Genomic DNA, 19,708 nt, shown 5'->3' with positions numbered 1-19,708 from the left:
GATCCTGATAATTACAGGAAAATGCATTCACTAAATATTTATTCAAAAACGCTGTTATAGAAATTGTTGATTCCACATCTCTGTTAGTATGCTGTTAATCTGACCTCTCTTTGAATGTCCAGTCGAACTAACCCTGTATTCAACAACAATGAGACTAAATTCTGAATTATGCGTATGCGATCAGCAGAAGAAACTGCAATAAGTCAAGTTATACTCATCCACAATTATAAAGCAATAAGATATTTAAAGCTACACAGAGAAGATACAACTCCATGTGGTTATTAAACATTTGGATAAATTTGAAAGAAAGAGAAAGATAAGACTGAATTCCATTCCCTTTATTCCCCATGATTAATGGTTCCATATTCTACCATCAGCTTTTTTTAAAAAGTGGAAATTCTTGGTTTTTAATTTACAAATGAGTTTCCTCTGAAATCGCCCCTTCATTACACTGAGGGTCCCCATTTCCATTATTTACATAACATGCAAATAAAATGTTTACCGAAAAGATCAAAGTATTGTCGTATTATTTCCTTAAATTAGGCCAGAAAAAAAAAAAAACGAACAACAACACACATGTCCAAGTCAGTCAAAGCAAACCGGCTAATTAGCTTGTTCAATTAGTCTAATGACTCAGAGAATCTGAGCTCCCGCTGCACAGGAAGCAGATCTAATGTACCCCCATCTACAGCAATAAAAGCGCTCATAAATTAGCCATGCTAGCGTGGGGGGCTGCTGCAGCGCCGCTCCCACTGCACTCTCATAGCTGTAAGAGCGAGCGTTCCCCTTCAGGTACACAGGAGCTGCTGATGGGAGTCCTCTGGCCGATCTCCACGCCTATGTGTCCGCGTGAACACTGTGACACGACATTAGGGGTGACAACAAGACAAGAGCAGCCTGTGCCATTTAACTGGCCTGAGGTCAGTTTTTTTTTTACCATCTTTGATCTCTTAGCCTGGAACTGAAAATGCATTTTGACTGTCCTCAGGTCTTTAAAATGAAAATGCATGTGTACATTTTTGCGACTCTTTTTTTCTTTTTATTAATAGTCTTGTTAAAAGGAATCACATGCTCTAGAATGTGCTGCAGTTGCCTTTAGAGCATGTGAGCTCTTCATAGAGCTTGTTGCTGATATCTGTCGTGTCTAATGCACCAGGGTGGAAACAGGCGTAGCGGCTGTGAGGGAAACAAACTCATAACCAGACGGTCACAGGATCCTGGGCATGGCATCGCTGCCATACAGGTTAAAATGCTGAACATATACTCCAGTCCAGGGAGAAAGTGTAAATACATCCTATATACATATAATATGTGCAAATGTACAAGTATCCATCCATCCATCCACCCATTAATTTTTTAAACCGCTTTCTCCTAGTCAGGGTCCTGGGGCGAGGAGTGGGAGGCTTTGGGGGTTGGGGGGGGCTCAGTATGGGGGGTTCCACCATCTGCATGTATTCCGTTCTCATCGTTGTGTTGACGTGCTGAAGACAGAGGCCAACTCCAGCTCTTATAAATATGAATGAAACACTCACAGTGCATGGAGGGTTCTTCTACCTCGTAGCACACGCACGGTAAATCCGGTGGTCTTGTACAGGTCCCGCACACATAATCATTCAGGGCGCTGAGGTCAAAGTTGCTGAATTTCCTCCAGACTCGCAAAGAGACGCAGGCTCGCTCGGCGTCATAAATTGACAGGGGGATTTTCTGAGGTAAATCTACACGCAGCCCTCAGCGCACTTGAAAATCACTTAGCTGTCGAGCTTTCAATTTTGCATGAAATGGAAGCAGACGTGGCCTAATCATGATGGAGAGCAGCGCTGAGTAGGGCGATAATGACTGTGAAATGTATTTCGAGCTTTCAGAGCTTTCCAGCTTCCCTTTTTCTTCCCCGTGCCTCGGTAAGAACGTCGTCGAGCAAACACCCTCTTTCACAGGCCGCCACGTCGTCCACGACAACAAATTAATTTGCCTCATCAAAAACCCTAATGCGTGTCACATGGTACAGCGCACATGTCAAACCGAACATCGCCAGGCCAGCTCTAAATATGGAAGATCTGGATTAATGATCCGTATGAAATGGAGAATATTATCTGTGTTTTTGCAACGGGCTAATACAAGCATATTTAACCCTTCAACTTCAAACATACTGCACGGTTTCTATGAAATTATTATTATTATTATTATTATTATTACTATTATTATTACTGTACTTGCCAGTACTGTTTTGGTATGCAGTGTACATAATGGGTCAGCACACCCAAGACGTCATTTTACTGATCCTAAAAATTCTGAAATCAATCTGTCACCAGCTGAGACACTGAAAGTGGTTCTGCGGCCATGTTTCCATGTTGTATTTAGGGATAGAAACCAATGAGGACCTCCACCAATCATGACCTTACTTCCTGTCACGCCATGCGCTGGCAGGAAGTGAGGGTCTATTCCAGGCAGTAATTGGTGGACACTTTCTGGCTATACTTCCAGGAACTCTTTTTCAAGGAACTACGGTCAGAAGGCATCCACCATTCACCACTGGCTTCACCATCTTCATTATTACCAATGCATTCTGGGATTAGTGGTTCGTATGGGAAACGTTTTTGCTCTCTTCCTGCAAAGCCTCTTTGTGACAGTTTCCTTTTAAACAGCACTATACAAATAAAAGTGATTTGATTTGAAGCCACTCTTTGAAGCCACTCTTTTATTATCCTTGATCGTATTCGCATCTAGGGTAACCAACTAGAGGACTAAAGTTCAGAGCAAACAACAAGTTTCCAGATTCAGGGGAGAATTATTACTGTGACACCTGCGCTTACCCAGCGGACACAGTGTATTTACAGCAGCCCGGCTATCTACACATCGGTGCTAAATATTGAATCTTTAGCTGACACCATTCTGTCAGTGACGGAACATTCCGGCAAGAGATTCTCCCTCCTTATGCTACAAACCGAACCCTGTGAAAGAGAACGCGATCGCTTGTTCCTCTCAGTGCTACGGCACAATCAGCCAATGACGTGACAGCCGCTTGCAATCTACTGTAAGAGGCCGGGCGTCAAAAATCTTTCTAATTGGCACAAGAAAATCCGTTTATTAACCATGTAACATCATCATTAAATGCCATTAATTAAGTGGATCATTGGAAAATGGAAAAAATGTAATTACTGGCTTCCAATTATAAAATGACAATAATAGTCAGCTGAGGTACGGTGATTTGGGATCTCTCTCACCGTACTCCACTCCTGCGCCTCTGCTATTCCAGCCTGATAATATTTAGATTTTATAACCAATAAAGCACGCACATATATACACACCTGCACTATATTTGCAATGAAACAGAACCTGGAAAAAGTGATAAGTGACTTACAGTATACTATAAGACAACTACTGATCTTTATAAGATGACAGCTACTGTATACTCCACAGTTCCCCTGTGAATACTGTATATATTGCCAAATAATGCAAAAATGATTTGACTATCTTATTTAAGTAATAAATGGCAAATTGGATGTATCTTGTTTTGAGGTCACTGAATTAAATTTATGACATTTCCATATTGTGCATGGACCACTTAACTTTTAGCCAATTCAACAAAAAAGAAATCCAGGTTTGGTGTCGTGGAACATAAGATGTTCTTATTGTTCAGTCCACCTTAGTGTAATTGCAAGGTGCTCATTGTTCATTGTTCTATTGCATACCCAGATATCAAGCGACACTGAGCCGGATCTGGGCCAATTCTGGCCTGAAGTCAGCCTGGACTTTGCACAGATATATACTGTACATACGCATACACGTAGACATACGCACACACATGCGCACTCACACACACAGATACAGACAGCTTATGCATTAATCACCTACAGTAGCTGTAGGACCTCAGCACCGAAAGTGAATTATTAATGTGAAGCCATTTGACAGGATGCGTATCTAAGCATTCTGATGACAGCGCACGGTGCTGCCCGTCCCCGACGGCTCCTGGGCCAGCAGGGCCCGGCAGTCATATTGCATCTGACGTGTGTGAGGCAGTAGCGCCTCTCTCTCTCTCTCTCTCTCTCTCTCTCTGTCTCTCTCTCTCTCTCTCTCTCTCTCTCGCAGCGCAAACGCGTTTCCTGCCCAAAATACAGACGATTAGCACGGCAAGGGCGGTTCTCCTCCCGCTCGCTGGCGAATGGGGGGGTGGGAAGGTAGGGAGACGGGGGGGGGGGGCGGGGGACGGGGAGGGGGGAGGGATGAGGGGGGCGGAGTCCAGCCTCTCCTTCCTTTAATCAAATCTGGGCCGTCTTCCATCGGCGCGGACACGCTCTCCCCACAGGACGGCCCAAATCCGCCCGGCGGCGGGATCTTCATCATTCATGCACCACGTCCAGGCGGCCCGGAGAGGAAGAGGAGGAGGATGAGGAGTATTAAGCGCTGGCTGAGGAATTATGCAAAAAAAAAGGGCAGCAGGCTCTCTGGCTTCAGGGCTCTTGAGAAACTCTAAACTCATGAGCGTGTCCTCTGGGCTCGGCTCAGCGGAAAGATAATGCAGAATATTGATAATTGATTATGCGTAAAAGAACTGAGTGGATTGTGACGGTTTTGAATAATGTTTTTTCCATTTGGGATATGAACTGCCCTGTCCCCTTTCATGTGGCCATACTCTAGTCAAGTTACCCTTGGAAATGCACGATGCTTATTCACGAATGGAAGATCTAAGCACGTGTTTGCTGTGAAGTTTGCTGCAGATGTGTGTGTTATTTGCACAACAGGACAAAAAGGATTCTCACACTTCAGTACTGCAAATCAACGATTCTCACTTTACTGCATGAGGCAAAGTTCTGTCAAAAGGATCTCGATGGTATATGCACACATTGTGTCATTAAAATGATTTCAATCATACAGCAGGTATGGTTATCAGATGCTTTTACAAGCACACTACGAATCTAGTTATTCCACCTACTGGGCCCTCCTTGTGTCTCCAGTCCTGAAGCATTCTAGAAGCAGACCATCTAGTTGGATTTTAACCGCAGTAACAATCTCTAATGATCCCAAACGCTACAGCCTTCATGAAAACATGCATGAAATCTCAAAATTACATGTGTATATATACAGTATATGCTCTAAAATAAATTCTAAATAACCGCTCCTTGCGAGCTCCTGAAAATCCTTTCAATCTGCAGAACAAACCTTTGTACTTTTACCCCGCGCTGTTTTTTATTGGCTGCGTTGGGATCAATTTATCACTTTAGTGAATAAAGGGCAGCACGTCTGGGGACCCTCTGTCTCCGCTTGATTTATGAGGCTCTGAAGGATAGAGGGTATTTTTAGGCCATGCAAATTCCAGGTGCACCCATTCCTTTTTTTTTCTTTCTTCTTCTTCTTCTTCTTCTTACCCCCGTATGCTGAAATAATTTATTTGCCTTTCTCCTTGCGAGAGACCCACAATATATTTAAAAGTGAGGCGGCCAGCTCACAGGTTTGCGTTTGCAGCCTACTCTTTGACTTTCGGCGACGGCAGTTCTCGATGACGGCCACTAGTGGGCGCTGTTACACCGCAGATCCCGCCGCCTCCCTTGACCCACTTTTCTGGCGCGAGCGGGGCTCTGGCTGCGCACCTTCGCCCCGCGCGATTTTAATCCCGGCTTCAGGAGACCGGTTAACTCGCAGCTGCCGACGGCCGTTCGCGTCCCTGATGAAACTGAGTGATCTATACGTCTATACGCAGCGGAGATGCAAAGTGCTCTCTGCACGGCGCGCCTCCCGTATAATGGCGATCGCGAACTCGCTCGCTGTCTCGCCGTTTTTCATTCATGACGCTACGCCGTAACTGTGAGGCTGCCGTTTGTTAGTCGTCTGTGGTAGGATGGTTCGCCGGAAGGTTACGAGCAATTGACATGTATCAATTTACATGTATATACAACCGCAATGAATATGTCAATGAGTATAAGAATGATCTCAAGGAAAAGTGTTTAGTTTGATGTACCATGCACTTTCTCTCCACAGTCCTTGTACGGTTGATTTATAAATGCAGAGTCTTCCCTGGGATTTTATTAATGGAACCACACACACACACACACACACAAACACACATGTACATGTGCGCACACACACACACACACACACAAAGACAAGCACACACGTGTGCACACACACAGGCATGCGTACAAACACACACACACACAGGTCTTTATAAGTCCCTGCGACTGCTCATGTTCCTGACACGGCAATGCTAACACTCTCTGATAGCCTGGAGCTCTCTCATAAAGCCCGATACGTGCAGCATTAGGGGAGGAGCGGTGCGTTTTCCCCAATAACCACATCAAAGCGCAGAGAAAACGCTCTCCCAAAGCCGCACGCCTCAGCCAATCAGCATTCCCCCACGGTGATGCACTGGCAGCGTTCACACCTCGCTGAGAACAGGAGCTTCAAACCGACGGGAAAAAGTTCACTTTTCGAGATCCGAAAATAGAACACACCAAATCGATGCCAAAAAAAAAAAAAATAGAAAGAAAGAAGTAAATAAATAAAATAAAAAAATCAAAGCCATGTTTTGCAGCCGTTGAGTTGAGACTGAAAAGAGACACCGGCACTAACGATAGAGCTCTTCCCTCCTGTGATGAATTCACTCCTAAGACCACTGCTGCACCACCTCCGGCATCCTGGAGACTGTGAATGGGAGAGCACCCAATCCTGAGGCACGCTCTTCAAGGATCTTACTACTACTATTACTACTACTATTACTACAGCTACTACTACTACTACTGCTACTGCTACTACTACTACTGCTTCCACTGCTATTACTACTACGGCTGCTGCTGCTACTACTACTATTACTATGACTGCTACTGCTAGTACTACTACTACTACTACTACTGCTACTACTACTATTACTACTACTACTACTAATAATAATAATAATAATGATGATGATGATGATGATGATGATGATGATGATGAATATTTCAATTGAATAAGAAAGACTACCATAGCCCTGCTTTCTTTTATTCTGTTCCTGTAAAACCTTATATAACTCCAGAGGTGTCTGCACATGCTCAGTAATGCGGCTCCTGAGTTCTGCCGCTGGCGGGGTGAGCCGGGCGGTACAGAGCGCACCCCCGCGCGCGGCGTTATCTGCGGGAGGGAAGAGTGATTGAGCGCCTGCCGTCATGGCGACCGGTCTTTAGGCCGCTGGCCCACTTTCCCCAAAACAGGGCCAGACGCGGGGACCGCCCTCCATGGCTGGAAGCCGGGGGGGGGGGGGGTTCCAGACACTTTTTTTTTTCTAGCAGTTTGTTTGGACAACTTTGGGGAAAACGGCACAGACACGGGCTGCTCACAGCTACGACCTCGGGTGACGGAAACGAGGGGACGATTCAAACACAGGAGGCCTCACTGTGACAGGGACCTGCGCACTTCAGTCTCAGGCCGGAAGAGGCGATTCAACACAGAGGCCCGACAGGGACTGCACTCGTCAGGCGGACAGAGGCGATTCAAACACAGGAGGCCTCCCTGTGACAGGGACCTGCGCACTTCAGTCTCAGGCCGGAAACAGAGGGGACGATTCAAACACAGGAGGCCTCCCTGTGACAGGGACCTGTGCACTTCAGTCTAAGGCCGGAAACAGAGGGGACGATTCAAACACAGGAGGCCTCACTGTGACAGGGACCTGCGCACTTCAGTCTAAGGCCGGAAACACACTCCATTTAAATCACGCGAAGACGGTTGTCATGCGTGTCCTGCGGCCATTCAGAGCGTTGGTGCAATTCCTGCGTAAACCAGGGGGGGGCAGTATACATTTTATTTTATTTTATATCAGGTGACGTTAGGAAGCCAGGAAGAATGGCGGAATCATTTGTATGTTTCCAAGCCGACCCAGCAGCCCCTCTACATTCAGAGAGAACACTGGGAAACTGTTCACTTACAATGATTGGGGCCTTTTTTTTTCAATTATCTTCCTTGTTTATTTTTGTTGCAAAACCATTTAAACAGTGAAAGCTCCTGAAATGGAGGTCATCATAATGATTAAAGTGGATTTCAGACAGCCAGATCACTTGGAAAGTCAATATTTTATGAGATTAAATGACTTCCAAAGAGAAGTTATACAATGACAAAAATTTAAATTGTGACACCACTGATCCGGGGAAAATTACCTGCTACTGTTGCCCATTTTCCGAAAAACAAACATTTGGCGAGAAGTAAAATTAGTTTAGGTTAGCACATTAATTATGCAGTTCAATACATACGGTGGGGAACATCTCATGCAATGCAGCCGTACACCAGCCAATGAGGAACCCCATGTATCGCTTAACGTCTTTATGACGATGTCAAAAAACAAGTCTCTTAGAACCCTGTCAAAATCCAAAGTGCTGAATTTTCCGAACGGTGACGTGTGTCTGAAAATGGGCATGACATATCGCTGTGCCACGTGTAAATCAGCCCTGATTCGCTTCTGTTCCGGAATCTTAACGGTCTTCATAATTTATTTTCGGTTTTCATCAGTTCCGTGGTGATAAAATATCAGAGGTCTTCATTTCTTAGGCCGTGAATCCAAGGAGGCCCTCTCACATAGCTGGCGAAAAAATGCCTGCAGGGGAACATGGTTTAACATCACCGGGATAACCTGGTCACATGTGTTTGTGTGTGTGTGTGTGTGAGTGAGGTGTGATGTGTGTGTGGTGTGTGTGTATGTGTATGCGTGCGTGTGTGTGTGTGTGGTGTGTATGTGTGTGAGTGAGGTGTGATGTGTGTGTGCGTATGTGTATGCATGTGTGTCGTGTGTGTGTGAGGCGTGCTTGTGTGGGGTGTGTATGCGTAGTGTGTATGTGTATGCGTGTGTGTGTGTGTGTGTGTGTGTGTGTGCGCGTGTGTGTGTTATCTACAGTGATGGGAGTTCCTGGGCCTGTCTTGGCCACCGCTGTGAGATCCTCTCAGTCAAAGCTGTGACAGCTTCCTGTTAGGAGAGGGGCTAACTGATGAGGCTGCTCCGCCCGCTCGGCTGTCCAATTACACGCCGCCATCGGCAGGTGAGGTCAAGGACGACCGGGAGCCCTCCCGCACTGCCTTTTCATCTTTATGACCGGCAGCCGGGGACACGGTCGGCCATTACCAGCCACTCAGAACAAAGCCCAGCTTTCACCGACCGGAGGATAAACCCAGAGAGAGCCAGCGCCATCTCTCCTCTCAAAGCCCGGAGAAATAACACAGGACCTGATCCAATCACCCATCGTCAATAATCATAACTTCAGTGTGCTTCATTTTAGAGTGCTAAATTTGAGAGTGCTTCATTTAGGAGTGCTTAAATTAAGCCAATGTGAACACCACTGTTGTTTTTACGTCTCCCAGCATCCCAGCTGATGATGTTGGAACAAAGGAACAAAAGCAACTGGGGCAGATTGGAATAAAGGAAGCATTATGACATCACTATATATCATTATGATATCATGATAAGTTGTTATTTCTGAGGTTAGTTTAAGCTGGGTTCTGGAATTTCAGGGCTGGTAGCCTCTCTTCTCCTGCTAACACTGGACTCTGGGTCACAGTGAGCATCCTGCTCCTGCCTATGGGCCATTCATCATCATGACCTGCTGCTCTGCATCAGCACTCTGATACAGACCTCCTGTAGTTCTGTCACACACGCACACAAGCATGCACACACCGCACACACAAGAGCACGCACACACCACACACACATACACATGCACACACACACACGTACACAGACTCGCACAGACACACACACATACACACACACACGTACACACACACACACACAAACACACACACGCATGCACACACACACAAATAATAATAAACAAATCACATTACCATTTTCTTACTATTTTCTTGTTTTAAAAACAGTGCAGTACACAAACCACAGATTCTTTTTTTTTAACTAAAGACCCATTAATTACTTAGGCATTACTAAGTAATTAATTAACGTGGCATCACTGGTAGCATTTAAAAGGAAAGCCAAGATTAAAAGGCTATTAAAAAAAGTCAATTTGCATTCTGAAGCGCTTGCTGGTTTGGCCTGCATTACCCTTACCACTCAAGTCACATGCACTGAGTCACATGACCCAGAGCGTGTATTGTAATAGCCTCCTGTGCTAACACCATTCTGTATGCAGGGTAATATTTCCTTTTATTTATTTAAGGAATAAAAACTTTTTCATTTGTTTTTTCTTTTTTTTTTGGTTTGTTTTCTTATTTCATATACTTTGGGGGATACACTTTCAGAGATTACAGTCAGCCGCAAAGAAAATCCATAACCCAAATGAAAAACCCTTTCAGTGAAAGGACAGGTGTCCTGGGGTGGGAGGATAGGGCAGGTACAGCGAGCTCTGGAGGGTACAGAGGCACCAGGAAGTCAGCTGAGAGGGCACGACCTTCACCGCTCACATTTTGGTCTTTCTTTCAGTTTGTGAGCAGGTCACGCTTTCTCACCTCCCTCCCTATGTGGTGAAGCACCTCACCCACTCCCAGAAACCCCCCTTCTCTCAGCTGGATGGACCCAGTGCCTCCAAACAGAACTGAAGTCATTACTTCAATGGGGTGCTGGTTTGAGCAATTCAGTTTTTTTCCCAGTCCTTGTTTCTTATGCATAATGAAAGGGCCTCATATCTGACAACTTGAGGAGGTGCTGGCTGATGGCAGTCAGATTATTAAAAGAAAATGTAAGCCACACACTATTAATGCTCCAAAATATCACTTATTTACAAAATATCGACCAGCGTTTTGGAGCATTAGTGGTCTGTGGCTTTCTTTTATCTTTTTATAGTCTGTGTTTCTTGGAAATACCAAAATGGCACATAGAGAAACTGCATAAAACTAAAATTAAAACAATTTCACAACCGAAACAGAACATTTGACGTTAAGTAATTTCATTGCTTTGCAAAGCATAAAATATCTACCGTCAGCATCTAAACACACTGTAGTTAAAGCATTTATTAAAATAAATACATGTATGGAGGAATTACACAAATTACACAAATTACACATATCTAGGTACAGTAATTTACTTTGCCTACGTACTCTGGTTGTGAAGGAGACCAGTAAGTCTTTGATTTGTGGAAAAATCAATGACTACCAACGTTTCTTACACTAGGTGTCTAAGCACACATTGATCTCAGCATATATGGATGAATAAAATAGAGCTGAAGCCCTGATAAGTATATGTGTATTATGGGGTATATTTCCCATTTTGAATTTAGCACATATTTATTCTACTGCTTATGTATTGGCTGGGCACTGACATAAATAAAGGTCTACACTGCTCTTTAAAAAAAAAAAAAAATGAACCCGTTCAGTTAGAGTGATGTCATAGTTGGTACCGCGAAGCCGCTGAAATTCTTAAAATTTCTGGTCCTGGAAATAAGTGCGCAAAACGCAATCCGGTTCCATTTCTTTCGCATTACTATCAGCGAATTTCCTTCAGGGCTTCACGGGGGCGAGGCTGGAAATGGTGATTTGCTGTCGGGGTATTTATCAAGTATAACATTTTTAAGTCCGCCGCTTATAAATCTCGGAAGCGCAGCTGACAGGGGCCATAAAGCAGAGATCCTCTGACAGGGAAGAGGCAATATATATGCCAGCAAGTCGCTGCTAAGCGTTCGAGAGAAGAACCCCGAGTCGCAGGATATACAAGCGCTGGAATTGGGACCGCTCTGACGCGGGGGAAAATTTCCTCGCAATTTCAATAGCTCAATAAATGAGAGCTGTGCCCAAACTGTTCACCAGACACAAATAAAAAACCGGGGGCATTTTATATTTTTATTTTTATTTTTTTTCACCCGGCTGGATGATATCTGTTTATAGTTTGTATTCACTATGATGGAGTCCATTGCATGGATAACTGATATGGGATATGGGCAATTCACTTTTTAACCACTCACATACATACAAATGTATCACACACACACACACACACACACACACACATTATGTTTGTGCATATTTTAAAATTAATGTTTTTTTTCCCCTTCTTTTTCTTCCCCAACTTAAAAGCGACAGAGGGCCCCCAGATAAGGCACAGCCAGTTTCTGGTTTTATTTTTTTTTTAAATGGCGGATAGCTTCGCACACTTCCTTCCCCAGGACACGGGCGAGACTGCGCCCCGTTCAGAGATAATTCGCGCCCCGCTTCAGCGGCACGAGCTGGCGAAGAAGATCCCGAGTGTCACTTCAGATAAGAAGGGAAATATAATTTATTGCTTTGGGAATAGCTAAGTGCCTGCTCCTGTCACTTACAGGCAATCCACTTCAGCGCATTCAGACAGCAGACACTAACCCCTTGAAAAATGGACATCGTTGGTTTCGCAGTACACTTGCCAATGTTATATTCTGACTACACATACACAGCGCGGTCGCCATGTCTCTGTTTAAATGTATCTATACCTTCTTTGTTGGCTACAGTACCTCTTCACTGCTTATGTGCCCGGGTTTTCAACATAGGGGGGGTCTTTGAAGGGTACAGTAGGGGGTCCCCACCCAGGTGGCACGAGCACAGATAGAAGCCCCCCCCCCGCCCCCCTTTTATCTAAATATGGGGTCCCCTGGAGGCCTTTGAGCCTGGGTGGGGGTCTCTGGATCAGAAAAGGTTTAAAAACCCGCTGGCTTTACTGGCTCAGAGACCATACATTTCATTTCAGTTCTATGAATCACTGCACATAAACACAGGCCACGTGAAGTATTTGTAACATTTTAAATTTTAATTACATTTTTTTTTTTGCCCGTCATTTCGTATATACTCATCATTAATATCAGAGATTGTTTATAAACTAAATGCAGTAACCGCAGCAGAAACTTAAAATTGTACACCGAGAAAATGTCTTACTCTCTAGGCCTACTTCAACCTCTTTTAAAACCGACTACACAACACAAACTGAGGCCCCCTGCTTCCAAACAAAAAGTAAAAGAAACGGTGTGAATAATTCCCCAACGCTGTTCCAGCCTATTTTTACACACTTTTATCAAACACAGCGCTAAATGCAAAGCGATCTGCCTGGCAGTTGGGGGAAATAAACAGAAGCCAGTGCGTATATATTCCACTCTCTTCCCCGCCTGAGGACTGCATGAACATCAGACTGCCGGGGAGAATCAACAAGAGGCAGGGCTGCTGATAGCAAGCTAGCATCCGGGAGCCTTCAGCCAAAGACAGAGGCCCATGTTCACGAAGCACTTTAGAGTAGGGCTGTTGATCTGGGAGGAGTTTTGTCTTTTAGCCCACAATGGATAAGGTTAGGCTACAAAACCGGGGTTAACTGATTCTCGATCACTACTCTGAGAGGTTTTAGAAATATGGCCCCGCGTGAATAAGTTCTTCTCTCTCTCCACCTCAGCTGATGGTGTGGTCAGCGTTCTGGTGCAAAATGGCTGCCGTGCATCACCCAGGTGGGTGCTGCACATCGGTGGTGGGTGAGGTGAGTTTCTCTCTCATCACTGTAAAAAGCGCTTTGAGTTTAGAGAAAAGCACTATACAAATGTAAAGAATTATTATTATTATTATTTAGTTGTACTGAAATGTGTATCACCACCATTTGGACTTCCAGGCAGGAACGTGAACAGACATAAGTTGAAATATATATACAAGTGTGGAATCATATTGTGTTGAATGCCATTTTATGAACCTGGGCTTCAGGAGATTTTCTAAACACAATAATGGAGCTGAAATAACAGTGTGGAGAAAATACAACCTCCAATTAAAAAGTGACAATGAAGCAGGGGATTTGTGCTTTCTGTGGGTAAGTATATTACATTTCAGTTCCCGAGCTGAATGAAGAAACAGCATTAAATCAACACAAAAAAAGATAGAAAAAGGTCCATGAAAGCACCCGACTATTACAATCTGAAAGGGAAGCTCAGTGGTGAAATCCTCTCTAAATTAAAGAAGGCACAATAGACAAGCAATTCCGTGTGGCACAAAAGACCGGCTTCATTTCTATACGACTGTCCGGGTAGTGATGTCTTTAATCCTGGAACCATAAACACAGAGTGGAGAGGCCGATAAAGGACAGCTCTGGGTTTTTTTGTGTTGACTATGCCATGTGAAACAACCTTGATGACGTGGACATTGAAGACCTGAGCGATTCAATTATCAGACCGCAAAAAAAACCAATGATATTAAATCCGTTGGAGGGCTAATGAAGCCATATTGGGAAAATTGAGTACAAGTACAGCTCAAGCAAACAACATTTTCACAATGCTATTTCCTTTCGAAGAGGACATGTTTATTGTTTTTTTTTATTATTTGGTCTGAAGAAAAAGCTCTACACAATGAATGTGGATCATCTGCTATCCCTATAACATTTGCTTTGCAATTCCAATGAAAAGTAGAAGTAAATGACTACAATTCAGCTTTTTGTGAAAGGTAGGTTAACAACACACTCAAAAAAATGTCTAGACTCCGTGTTATGTGTTCCATTCACACCAAGTGCACACAGCTGAATAGAAGTAACACTGATAGCATTTTTAAGAATAGTGATGTAATCCATGAAAGTGGTGCTCTTCCGTCTAGTTCAAATGGATTTTCATACGTATCATATCATTTTTCTTTACCCCGACAGTTCGGTTTTCACTGCGCGTTACTTTGCCAATTTACAAACGGCGAACGATTCAGGACGTGGAGCTTTCGCTTGCTCCCCGTGGCACCGCACGATTTTTAAAAGCTCCGCTCCAAGAACCCTTTCAGCTTCCTCACCTTTCAGTCTAGATTTCACCACATGCTGAGATTCCCTCGTTCCCTCGTCTCCCTGCAAAACACTCGGAGATGTGCGCGCGGCTGTGTTCGCACTGCTCTGCGCCGACGCGTTCCTCACACGGCTTCCTTCCGGAAGCTTCTACGCCACGTCAAACGACCACGTTGCGGCACAGCAGCACACAGAGAAATGAAAAACGGTCCCACGCATCAGTGTCAAAATTTTACTTTACTTGAAGTCACAGCTGCTTTATGATGCATTTAAAAAAAAAAAATGCATTGCATAGCTTCTCCCGAGAACTGACATAGTCGTTGCAGCAAGCGTGCGTAAATGTGACGATAAGCTTATAACAATGACATTCGGTTATGAAGCCTGTTGTCACGTTAAGACACTTCTGACATGACGTCATGGCGGATGTCACATGACCTGTGTAAAACAGTCGCACGCTGAGGATGTCCAGCGTGATGACTCACTACCAGCCGCTTGAGGAAGCATCCCCCAGCCTGCTCCGGTTTTTTTCACGTCGCAGAAGCCCCCGTTCTTCTTCTTGTTTACGACGGCGTCGGCTCGTAAATAACTGACCCGTGACCCGCGATCTGTGATCTCATGGGCGGGACCAAGGCCAGGCGCTCTAAAACACGTTCATTTCCAGGGTAATTACTCTGGATTGGGCGTGAAATACAGGAGCCTGAGCAGCCTTCTCTTAGCCCCCCCCCCCGGAAGATTAGTGTCTGGCTCGGATCGATACGAATGCGGGCCAGCGGTGTGGTGTAGGAAGGTCAGCGCAACTGAAGCGACTGCAGCCCGTTTCCTGTTCCTGTTCCGGGCGTCTTTAACGTGAGGAAAGTAAATAGGAACTGTCCCGTAGTCACGCCGAAAGAAATCTCCCTAACCCCTTTCAGCCGCTGTGAATCCACACCTGCAACGCTGCTAAGGCAAGACACGAGCTGCACCGTGTCAAGACCTGTGTGCGTGCAAAATCTGACCAATCAGAGGGCGGTTTTAGCCATGCACTTAAACACAGCCCTCTCACGTTACCTGACAAGAACCAGCAGAATTAGATCTGCAGCCGTGCTACACTGACCTCCTCTTTATTGTTTCGGACAGAGTGCGCATCACGCATCACAGCGCTTCACATTTGACAGTGCGTGTCACAGAGGAAGGTGAAAAGAATACTGAAAAAACAAGCCGATGAAACCAGAAGATCTATTCAGACGGTCCTCATTCAACATGATGAAGATAGGTATGCTACACACATTTGACCTACGACCAAGACAATTTGCAAGGCTCAACAATAAATATGAATGCCCAGGCACAATTGGGCACTTTCTAATTGGCAACATTTGGCTTGTACTGTATGCTATAACGCCGACATTACACAGTCATAACCGTTGTATAACGCTGGTCATAACTGATCATGACATGGGAGTATAGCTTGCGACAGATGTCTTTACACTGACATAACATGTATTGCAATCACTTTGTCACAGTTAATTTTGAAGTCTTCTCTGTAAACTGTATTACCAGTAGAAAGACAGGGATATGAGGCTAGCCATGGGCCTTAGTACACAGTCATGGCTTGTAGTGACAGGTCTTATGTCATGATGTCATACAAGTTCAAAGTACTCAGATACCTTTCCATCAACTGGACCGTGGAGGAGTAACAATTTGAGTGACCTTGTCTTAATGGCCTACCGCCAGTCCCCTGTTTTATACAAAGCTTTAATTACAGGCTAAAACTAGATTTCTACATCAACATTTAATTACAAGTTAAATATTCACAGCAAAGTTTAATTTGCTTACCCATTAAACCATGCTGCTGAATGTGATCTCAATATATGAGCGATATATTGAATTAATAAGTACATGACAATGACGCCTTGTGAATGCAAGCAACATTCTGAAAGCCTGCCAAAGGAAATTACAAGGAGACAACCACACAGTCCACACACACACACACATACTCACCACGACCAATACATACCCCACACAAGACAAACACAACACACTCATACACAACAGACACAACATGCACATACACGCACGCACACAGACTATACACACACGACATAAACACACACACAGACCAACATGCACATACACGCAGCCTTGTGAAGATTACAACACACACACACAAAACACACAACACACAGACATAAACAAACAAGACCACACACACACGCACGCATGCACACCCACCCACACATACACACAGGCACACACAGATCCACACACACACACACACACACAGACACAAACATGCACATACACGCACGCACACAGACTTATACACACACAGACATAAACACACACACACAGACACAAACATGCACATACACGCACGCACACGCACAGATTTACACACACACACACACACACACACACACACACACAGACATAAACACGCAGACACAAACACAGACCACACACACACGCACGCATGCACACCCACCCACACATACACACACGCACACACAGATACACACACATATACACACACACCACACACACAAAAAACACAAATGTGTTCTGACAAGAGCAAAAGCGAAATCAATTCCTGGGCTTTTCATATACGAGTCTCACCCAGGAAGCAGTTACGTTTCATTGGGAAAACGTCCACAATTGACAGGCTAAATAAAACTGAAGAAATGGCTTTTTATCTGACCCTCCTGTTCACACAAACCTCAGCCTCTCTACACCAACCGCCATCATCCTAAGTCTTCCCTGGGGGGGGGGGGTTAGGGTTATAGAGCCCTCAGTCTGCAAATCCACTGATGTGTTTGGGGGGGGGGGGGCTGTGCAGGGGGAGGGTTGATGAAAAACCACATTTCCATTCAAACGGCATTCGGTCCATGAGGGGGTGGGGGGGGTGGGGGGGTTGGCTGAGAGGCCAAAACCGAACGCTGGACTGCGTTTACAGGTGGGCGGCTGAAATCCTGATCTGTTTTCGGATTGGCCGAGTTCAGTCAGGTGCCCGTATCTACCTGTAATAAGAGCCATGGAACAGTGACCTCACAGCCATCCTCTTCCTCATACAGGCCGAAGTGCAGCTCCTGAAACTGTGCGAGTCAAATCATTTTTTCATATCCGAGCTTTCGGCCTCAATCTCATAAAGCAAAACAAAAAAATCTAAAAGTTTGACTGAAGTGCTTAATGACCAGCTCATTAAGTGAACAATTTGCAAAACTCAAGGAAAGAAAATAATTCAGTAATAAATTATGAATGAGTGTTTATCCTTATCTTAATTAGCTACGCGGAAAATGCTCTTTTAAAAAGCTTGCTGCTAAATTGGACCCTCACCGTAAACAACACCGTAGACACACTCTCCTTTGGGCGATTTTGTTAAACATCAAATCATGAAGACTTAGGAGCAAGTAAACGTTAAAAAAACAAACACCTCCACAAACTATGCAGCAGAAACAGACAAATTCATCATTCTGTAAAGATTTTGTCAGAAGGCCAGAATTACAATGAGAACACGCCAGTCACGCTGATAGAATCCATAGTGAAACGTCGCCATAGTAACCACTGTGGTTAGCGTACGCAAGGCCGATTGCTTGTTTAAAATCCAGCAGAAATAAAATCATGCAATCGCTCGTGGCTGTTCACAAAAATCTATTCGCACCAGCACATTTCCACACTCTGTAACCCATGTCTGGCCCTGTGCATGCTGGGTAGCGACCCATCTCTAAACACAAGGAAGCCCACTCAGGAGCATTCCCGCAGATTTCACCTGCCCGTGCACACGCGTTAGCACAACCGCTAACATCAGACGTGGGCACGCAGCAAAAATGCCCAGTGTTAATTCAACTCCAGCAGCGCACGTGCGAGTCCAATAGGGACCATGTGCACTCTGTGAGAGTTGATTTAAGGCTGGATGTTTTACTGTGCAGGGCCATCAGTTTGTCAGGAACATTAGTGAACTGTCCTCAATCCTTCGCCCTCCAGGTGTGCCCACGGGTAGCCTGGGCGCCCTTCGCCCTCCAGGTGTGCCCACGGGTAGCCTGGGCACAGTAATCAGTGGCACACGGCCTGAGGAACAGGACGGGCGACGCGACAAAGGGACTGAGCGAAGAGCGTGGGGGTCGAAGACACTCAACGCAGCCCACAGACTCAACGCTGCCCCCTCCGCCTGCTCATTAACCCTCCGATTAACCCCCCGGACTGGCTGGAGAGACCACTCACATGGTGTCCCGGGTCTAAACGAGTACAGAATGAGAAATTCGGGGGAGAATGAACACCTCGAGGGCCAGATCCCTGTTACAGGACCAGGGGTGCGAGACTCTTAGCCGTGATTAGCTGACTATTTGAAATCCAGTGTCGTAGTTGTGGGCTGAAACACCAGCGTGGCCCCACGCCGGCCCGTCTGTGATAGGACCGGACAGCCCTCTGGTGACTGCATGATTCACTGAGATGATTAATGTCCAGCTACAAGCTGACTGCTTAACAGTCGACCTCAGAGCATCTAGTGGCTGAAACAACCTCTCAGTGCCAGAGTACAGAACAACAGGTTATTGGGGGGAAAATACATGTATACAAATGCATGCTACTAAGCCATGGGCTTATCTTTTATGTTTACGACAAGTAACGCTGTCAATGATCAGCCAGTGTTCATTTTTTTAACAGGTTATAATGTAATTAATACGCAATCAGCCAATCAGATTTCTGAATCAAATGTATTGATGCAGCCATTCTTACAAAGGATTTATCACAATATTCCTCAGTTTACCTTGGCCTATACCCCAAGGGAGAGGGTGGGGGTGGGGGCCTCCTCCTCTGGCCAGCCCAGGGTGTAGGTTCTAAAATATGGCCCCTCTGAAATGGGAGCAATTTGTTCTCCACTAAAGTTGTAATTTCGCCGTCTTTTCCCATGAAATTCAGTATTTTATTGTGGCACTTTCTTGGTTGTTGTCGATGTTTTTTTTTTTTTTTCATTGCAATACATTGGCAGACCACGGAAGTCTACAAAATACATGATGTAAGTATTAAAGGAGAAAGAGCATCTCGGAACTGAGCAGGCGGAACTGAAGGCTTTTCTAAGTGTTT

The 19,708-nt window shown here is 45.0% G+C and overlaps 1 protein-coding gene across 17 annotated transcripts in view; it reads right to left on the bottom strand.

Moving 5' to 3' along the window:
* Positions 1–19,708, bottom strand: part of ptprdb (protein tyrosine phosphatase receptor type Db) — a 317,622-nt gene that overhangs the window by 213,560 nt on the left and 84,354 nt on the right. The gene's annotated exons all lie outside the window — the stretch shown is intronic.

This window comes from Anguilla rostrata, chromosome 5 (assembly GCF_018555375.3).
Source record: "Anguilla rostrata isolate EN2019 chromosome 5, ASM1855537v3, whole genome shotgun sequence".
NCBI lineage: Eukaryota > Metazoa > Chordata > Actinopteri > Anguilliformes > Anguillidae > Anguilla > Anguilla rostrata.
Note: the sequence above shows the minus strand (reverse complement) of the source record. Positions and strands in the feature narration are given on the sequence as shown.